Here is an 8,556-nt window from a genome sequence, read left to right as displayed (position 1 = left end):
CCAGGCCCCTACCTTTTATATAGGCCCCGGGTTGGCCATATTCACTGTTACCGCTCTTCTGTCACTTGTAAACACAGAAGTCTGGCTTCTATGCTCGCTTCCCCAGGCAGCACCCTCAGAACCTCCCCACACAGCGTGAAGGCCGGACAAGGAGGGACAGTTGGCGATGCATGGATGTGTTTATGGGCTTCAGAGACAGCATCCCATGTTGAATTAGGCATGCATGGCTGCACCCTTCCTCCTCTGGGTGCATGGCAAGGCACGGCCCTTAAGGCCCTTCAAAATCCTCAGCACCAAGCCCATGATGCTGTTAATCCGGCCCTGGTCCTCCTCCACCGCCGCTTCCACCTACACCGCCCATAGGTGTGCGCAGCCTATTGCATTAAGGTGTGCACCCCAAAGTTGAAATACACATGCATGTGTTTGCCAGCAGGGAGAGTAATGTATCGGGGCCATGTACCTGTAGGCAAGGAGAAATAGAGCAGAGCAGGTCCCAGGGAGATCTTTCCCATCTCCTCACTGGCAATGCTATGTGCCCTAGGTGATTAGGGTGTGCCCAGGCACACCCAGCACACCCTGTGCGCACGCCTATGTCACCGCCACATCCACCACCACCTCAACCTCCCTCCTACTCCATATGGGCCTCGTCCTTCAGAGATGAAGAAGAACATTGTTTTATTTTTCTGTTTTTTTTTGTTGTTTTAAGTTATTTCCCTATCCACATTTGTTTGCAGAGCACTTGCCATGCTCTTAATTACGTTTTGCTGCCATTTGCAGCACTCTAGCCCTTTCCTTTGGTGTTTTAGAGCCATTTTAGTGCCTTAAAGTTCGGGTCCCCATTGACTTCAATGGGGTTCGGTGTCCGGGAAAAGTTCGGTAAAAGTCCGGGACACGGACCCGGACTTTTTTTTAAAGTTCGGCCGAACCCGTCGAACACGGACATCTAGGTGTCCGCTCAACCCTATTGCTGACTGCCTGTCTGTACTGTTGTGAAGCTGCACTTGTTGCAGATGTGCCAGCTATGTAGTCTCCCACCATGTTCAGCCTATGTTTGCATTTTGTTTTTTGGTTTGCAAATTTTATACCATTATCTTCAGCTATATACCAGTGCTGCTGCATATGGGGGAATATTTTACTGCACTACAGTACTGATGCTGTGCATGGTAGCCAATCAGCTTTGACAATAATACCTGTAAGCTGATTGGTTTCTGTGCAGAGCTGCACCAGAATTTGCACATTACATTATTGGATCTCACATAAAAGCACATTACACAGAAGTCTGTCCAAAGATTGTATTATTCACAGCGAAAGTGGTGAAAAAAACAGAACAATATGTTTGCATATGTGAAGTTTCAACTGTAGCTGAAATTGTAATTTTAGTAATTTTCAGTGGCTTCCAGCTGCCATAGAAACTGTCCTGTGCTCATTAAGAAGTTTGCAAAATCATCACGCATATGGGCACCGCTTGTGTTCCCACGGCTCCCACTCCATTGCACCCTTTGCATATTGGGAGTTAAAGCATCCTCAAAACACAGTCCATCCTGCTGGACACATGCTGCCCTAACTGCACTTATGGTGTTCTGTATGTTGAGGTTGATGGCGCTGTGTAGAAAACTCCATTTATTTGAAAGAGGCCAAGTGAGCACTCCCCAATTTTTCATGCTCTGGTGGGCCAGTATTTGACTACCCTCATCTCCACGTTAAGGTTTCTACTGGAGTAGGGCCTTAGCAGGTGTTCTCCTAAAGCAAAGGCCTCATCACCAACAAACACAAAGGGTATAGGCAGATGACTGGTTTCCTGCAGCAGAGAGTTAGCCGGCAGGTCCGGATCATTTTCACGCAGAACCTGTCTGAATATTGAGTGGACAAAGATGCCAGAGTCCAAAGTGCTCCTATAGAAGCCTATGTCAATGTATCTGAAGCAATAATTTGTACCCACGACAGCCAGCAGCACAAAAGAAAAATATTTCTTATAGTTAAAATATTTGCTACCACTGGAGATTGGTTTTATTATTCTGATGTTTCCCATCAATTGCTTCAACGCAGTTCAGGAAATTGCACTGCTTCCAAAACAGATTTGCTATAGATAGCCATTCTTCCTTTGTAGACTTTACCATGACCAGATTGTGCATATTATCCCAAACTAGAGATCAAGTTTCTTGTATCATGTAGCTTGCCAATCATTCTGATCATTCCAATTTTCCGATCATAAATGCAAATTGCAAACTGACCAAGGACTGACCAGCAGTGTTAATTTTGGCAGCAAATTTTGATTAAATTTTGATTTAGTTCAGTCATCTGAATTGTTTTAGTTTTAGTCATATTTTAGTCGACTAAAATCTTCAGTACATTTTAGTCGAATAAAATCTCATACATTTTAGTCAACTACAAATCGAATAGGTTTAGGTTAATTGTAATGCATTATTTAAACATTTCTCTAGCATTTCCAAATGAATTGTATACTCCTGGAGTTAAAATCTAATAATATGTTTTTATAAGGTTTGAACACGCACTACAGACACAGAATTAGCCATTGTGATATATAACATCTTTACAAATAAAACCAAGTTTCATAAACAAACAGAAATATTGCTTTTTGACAAACCGAAGTACAACTTTAAAATACAAAAAAAACAAAAAACTGTAAACTCCATTGGCTGTAATGTCATTGCACATATTACCTGAATATATTACAAGCATTACATATTAGGGAAAAATATAAGAAAAGCCTTTTTCTTAATTTTTTAGTTTTCAGCAGCTTAGTAGATGCCCCTTACTTATGTGTATGTGGTGGTGCAATACATGTTTAAACTTTAATGTGCTATTATTACAGGCTCTGGATGGAATTGTGTTGCAGATATAGAAATGGCCAGCAGAGGAGTGTTAATTTTGATGATGTCAATTTTTAACTTAGTTTTAGTTATAGTCTTATGACTAAAATGCCATTTTAGTTTTAGTTGTATTTTAGTCTTAATACTAAAATGCCATTTTAGTTTTAGTCGTATTTTAGTCATCTGAATTGTTTTAGTTTTAGTCATATTTTAGTCAACTAAAATTGTGTTAATTTAGTTGATGAAAACGTTTTAGTCAACGAAATTAACACTGCTGACCAGTTGCTAAGAACCTATGTAAAAAAAAAAAAAAATAATATTAAAATAATTAGTTTTTTTCCAGTTGTATTCATCAAAAAGAAGTGGAAGAGTTTGTAAGATGCCTACACTTGATATCGCAGACAGCTACCTAAATTTAAGAAGTGGCCAAGCTGCCGAACAACCAACACAATACATACATGCCAAAAAAGCTAGACTTTTTAAGGCCTGTATTAGAAATGAGCAGGTAAGTCATGCTCCTTTGAAAGTAGGAGGCAGTTTTTGACAAGAACTTTTTCAAAAAAAACAAAATACAATGTCATCCCAGTGTAGGTCTATCGTCAATCCAAAAAAAAATAAAAAGGTCCGCACCAGACGAAGTCTGCTACTGTTTGATTGACAGCTCAGCTGTCTGGCAGTTCCTAAATAACTAAGGGGCAAGGGCACCCAATGGCGATGCCGGGTGACCCTGCTCCTTGTGAGGTCATCGATCGGAGGGCATGCTTGGTCGGTGATGTCACAAGGGGTCGGGTCACTCATTTAACTGCTTTTTTTCTTTGGGTCAGCGGCCAGCATTCATAGTGATTAATGATGGATCCACACCAGGGACCATTGTTATTTTATTTTATTTTTTTTAGAAAGGACTTGTCAAAAAGCTGTGTGCATTTTTATTTACTTTTTGCCACTTTTTTGGTGAATGAGTAGGAGTACAATGTACCCCATATTCATTCACATAGGGGGCTGGGATCTGGGGGCTCCCTTGTTAAAGGGGGCTTCCAAATTCCGATAAGTCACCCACTGTACCCCCACAAACACAGGGTGAGGGTTGTGGAGAAGAGGCCATTGTCCTCATAAACATGGGGACAAGGTGCTTTGGGGGGGCAGAGCCCCAAAGCACATGTTTGGGGCATGTGGCCTGGTATGGTTTAGGAGGGAGTCTGCACGCTCACCCCTCCCCCCATTTCCTGGTCTGTCGGAGTGCATGCTGGGATAAGGCTCTGGTAAGGTTTTTGGGGCGGGACCCCACGCCATTTTTTAAAAATGTTGGTGTGGAGGTTCCCCTCAAAATCCTTAGGTCTGGTATGGATTTAGTGGGGACCCCATGCTTTTTTTTATTTTACATTTTGGGATTATTTCCCCTTAAAATCCATACCAGACCCGAAGGGTTTTTTCATTATTTTTATTATGTCAGAAATTCGTTTTTTTACATTCAGCTATCAACAGGGAACCCCGCTGACAGCTAATGAGTTAATCATTGGTAAGGACGGGGCGGCCGGCTTCCCGGCCTGCACTTTAACAACCACCTTTTCACTGGTTGCTAAGGACACCAGTGGCCCCACTCCTAAACGCTAAAGCTAATAAATGTAGCTTACACACTGTTCTAAACATAAGTGTTTTTTTTGTCCAGCGTTTTTAAAGCAGTTTTTAGCTTTCTAGTGTGCAAGAAGCCTAAATGTATGTTTTTTTTTGCTATCACACTTAACATTATTGGGAGCCACATGGGACACGTGTGTAAATGGGACTCTTTTGCACTACTCACAGGCCCTCTAAACAGGTGAAAAGTATGAAACCAGTAATGGTGCTTTAAAAACTTTCATTCATATTCTATCGCAGGACAATTTGCATGAAGATTAATGAACAATAAACATAGCATTTCCTAAATGACAGCAGTAATTTACCAGCTTCTCTCCCTTCTTGCAAGACACAATACATTGTCAATGAGAGGTTAGCTGGGTTATTCTGCCCTGTTCTGCTGTTTGGATTCCCTCACTTATGACCTCAGATCGGATATCAACTACTCTCTGAACTTTGCCTGCTATTCAACCACAGATTTGACCCTGACTTTTATAAACCTTGCCTGCCTTGCACCTAGAATCTCGTTCAACCACTCTGCCTGTCTGCCAACTGCAAGCACCTGTTTGCTGTGTTCAGTTCGTGCATGCCCCAGTGTGGTAGCCTGGCACTAAAGCATTGTGTATAAGTCCTGGGGTAACCAAGTACCTGTAGGCCAGCTTGCCTTATGGGAAAGGAGGCTGCTATAGGGGGAAAAACACAGAAGCCAGCTATAGTGCCTGACCACTAGAGATGGGCTGAACAACCTCCAGTTGAGTTTGCACCAGAACTTTCGAACATTGTGAAAGTTCTGAACCGAATAACGAACAGGCAGCCTGTTCAAATCAATGACAGGCAGCTGGCTGGGAGGATCCTTCGCAGCCAGCTGCATGTCATTGATTTGAACAGGCTGCTTGTATGTCCCTGATCGGAACCCCTGTGAATCCCAGGCAGAGGTGGCGCAGAGCTGCTATTTGACAATATCAAGAAACACCAGGTGACCTTGCCTAGCCAGTCAGATCCTTGGGGCATCAAGCATTTGTTGGTGTGGCTCAAAGATAATTTGCTGAACTAACGTCCTGACTCCTGAGCTGTCTATACAAGTAGATGCAGTGAGGCCTGGGATTCTGGTTCTTGTTAATGATGCAGACTGGGAATTGATGATTGGCCCAAACCTGGAAATACAGTTCATCTTAGGCAAAGTCCATTCCCATTAGAACTGGGGTGATTCATTGTGGATATCCATATTGAATAGCATCCTGAGCTATTGGGGTCTCTAAGTTCTTGCTAATTATCCCTGCATGTATGACCCATTTACTGTATGGTACCTGGGTCCACGGCTTCTGGTAAGTGCAATACCTTTATCCGTGGTGGTGGGCTTGTCACATTGGTGACCACTGGTATCTGGACATCTTTATCTCCATACAAGTTTCCAGGCACTTTCACTTAAGCACGTCTTTGGAATGTGGACCTTATTTGGACTTTTTTGTTGACTCTGTGGACTTTTAAACAAGAACGTTATTGTTTTTGATTTGAACTTTGCCTGTGTTTCGACTATGGATTTAACACTGACTATTCTGAGCCTTGCCTGCCTTGCACCTTTAATCTCGTTCAACCACTCTGCCTGTCTGCCAACTTCAAGTACTGTTTGCTGTGCTCAGTTAGTGCATGCCTCGGTGCTAGCCAGGCTCTATAACATCTTGTACAAGTCCTTGGGGCAACCGAGTACTGGTAGGCCTGCTTGCCTTATGGGAAAAAATATTGATGAAAAATACAGAAGCCAGCTATAGTGCCTGACCACTAGAAATGGGCCGAACACCCCCTAGTTCGGTTCACGCCAGAACTTTTGAACATCGCAAACGTTCTGAACCAAGTAACAAACCCCATTGAAGTCTATTGGACCCGAACAGTAAAAATTGTAAGTGCCCAGTTTGAAGGCTTATATGCAAGTAATTGAGCATACAATGGGTATTGGGGTCCGGATACTGTCCTAAGGGACACGTATCAATGAAAAAACGTTGTAAAAAACATAATTTTAAAAATGAGCAGTGATTTACTAATGCCAAATGTGAAACAATAAAATGAAAAAAATCCTTTAAATATAGTGCCTGGGGGTCCCCTTAGTCTGCCTGTAAAGTTGCACATCTGTACCGCGTATAGAACCTACTGCAGCAACAATGACATTTATAAAGGCAAAAAAATGAAATTTTCCCTGAAAGCTTTCTTTATTTTATAAACAACAGCTTTGGGGGGCCAGTCTGTATGATGAGGCCACAATTTAGTGCACTCACAAAAAGATTAGAGATTTTTTGGATAAATTCTGGTGTCTCTTTAGCAGACTTTGGATAGAAGTAACAGGTGCAGAAAAAATGGGCTTTGGGTGTTGGTGGTGCCTTCACACCATAACCCTATAGAGGTACTCTTGATGAAAGAAAGAACTGGCCTTGCCATCAAAAATTGAAATGATATGTACCTTTTTCTACACTGACAAGTATGGAAAAATTGGTACTTGGGTGTTAATTTTGACCATGAAGCCTACACCAAAAAAAAATCGACACCCACAAAGCTAAGCAGCTTAGACACTCTTTCAGAGATTCTAGATCCAGAAAACACTTAACCAGCGACATTGGCATTGGCGGCTTGATGGCTGCTGCTAATCCAGGGCTGATTCATTTTGATAAATGTCAGCCAGTCCACAGAGTCTGTGGAAAGGTAAACTCTTTTATCTGTCACAAAACCTCCAGCTTTACTGAATGCATGTTTGGAAAGGGTGCTGGATGCAGGGCAGCTCAGCAGCTCAGTTGCATACAGGACAAGTACTGGCCAGTGGTCTATTCTCATGACCCAGTAACCCAGTGGATCATCAACTGAAAAGCTCTCCATGTCTGTTTTAGCCCCTACATAATCTCCCCCGATATGATGCAGATGCTGCTGATGGGATGTGGAAGCTGACAGCCCTTGGCGCCGAGGACTAAAAAAATGTTTAAAAGCTTCACTGAGGCAGCCCCCTTCTCCACTGCTCCTCTCTTGAGATGGTTAGTGCACTAACGTACTTAACTAAACTGCAGTAAACATGCACTAATGCACTGTAGTTTACCGCAGTAAACGTGCACTAACGCACTAGAATATACTGCGGTAAACGTGCATTAACGTACTTCACTATACTGCAGTAACCATGCACTAACACACTGCAATATACCACAATAAACATGCACTAACGCACTGTAAAATACTGCAATAAATGTGCACTAACGCACTTTACTATACTGCAGTAAATGTGCACTAACACACTGCAATATACTGCAGTAAACATGCATATATGCACTGCAATATACTGCGGTAAACTTGCACTAATGCACTTCACTATACTGCAGTAAACATGCACTAATGCACTGAAATTTACTGCAGAAAACGTGCACTAACCCACATAACTACACTGCAGTAAACATGCACTAACGCACTGCAATATACTGCCGTAAAAGTAGCCTGACACACTACACTATAATGCAGTATCACTGCCCTGACACTCTACACTGACGCACTGCAATACACTACAGTAAACCTGCCCTGATACAATAAACTGACACTAAAGTAAAAATGAACGGTCGCACTACACTAACACTGCACTATCACTATCACTATATTCACACTAAACTGACACTAAGGCTACATTCACACCTGAGCGTAGCGTTTTCGCGTGTTTTTACCGTGATTTTGCTGCAATTTTTACCGCGATTTTACCGCGATTTACAGGCGTTTTTACAGGCGTTTTTTGTGCAGGCGTTTTTAGATTGAATAGAAACCAATGGAAAACGCCTGTAATCTGCCCAAAAAGAAGCTCATGTACTTTTTTGAGCGTTGGGCGTTTTGCTTACAGCGTCAAAACGCTCAGATGTGAACAGGGGCCATTGAAATGAATAGGATTTGTCTTTTTGGGCGTTTTGAGAGCTGATCCTAGAGCAGAAAAACTCCCCAAAAACGCCCCAAAACGCCTACATGTGAACGGAGCCTTAAGTAAAAATGAATGTTCGCACTACACTCACTATGCACTATCACTATATTGACACTAAACTAATACTTTACACTCACAATAGAACCACAATAGCACACTATAGCACACTAACTCATTAGTAGC

At 42.3% G+C, this 8,556-nt stretch overlaps 1 pseudogene across 1 annotated transcript; it reads left to right on the top strand.

The window, feature by feature from the left end:
- The first annotated feature begins 3,328 nt into the window (after positions 1-3,328).
- LOC309546703 (ubiquitin-related modifier 1-like) lies at positions 3,329-5,638 on the top strand (annotated as a pseudogene). The gene is made up of 2 exons: positions 3,329-3,336; positions 5,376-5,638. The product of its transcript is annotated as a ubiquitin-related modifier 1-like (transcript).
- The last annotated feature ends 2,918 nt before the right edge of the window (positions 5,639-8,556 follow it).

Source organism: Pelophylax lessonae (genome assembly GCF_965119305.1).
Source record: "Pelophylax lessonae genome assembly, chromosome: 2".
NCBI classification, from domain to species: Eukaryota; Metazoa; Chordata; class Amphibia; order Anura; family Ranidae; genus Pelophylax; species Pelophylax lessonae.
The sequence above is the reverse complement of the archived record's forward strand: the minus strand, read 5'-3'. Positions and strand labels throughout refer to the sequence as shown.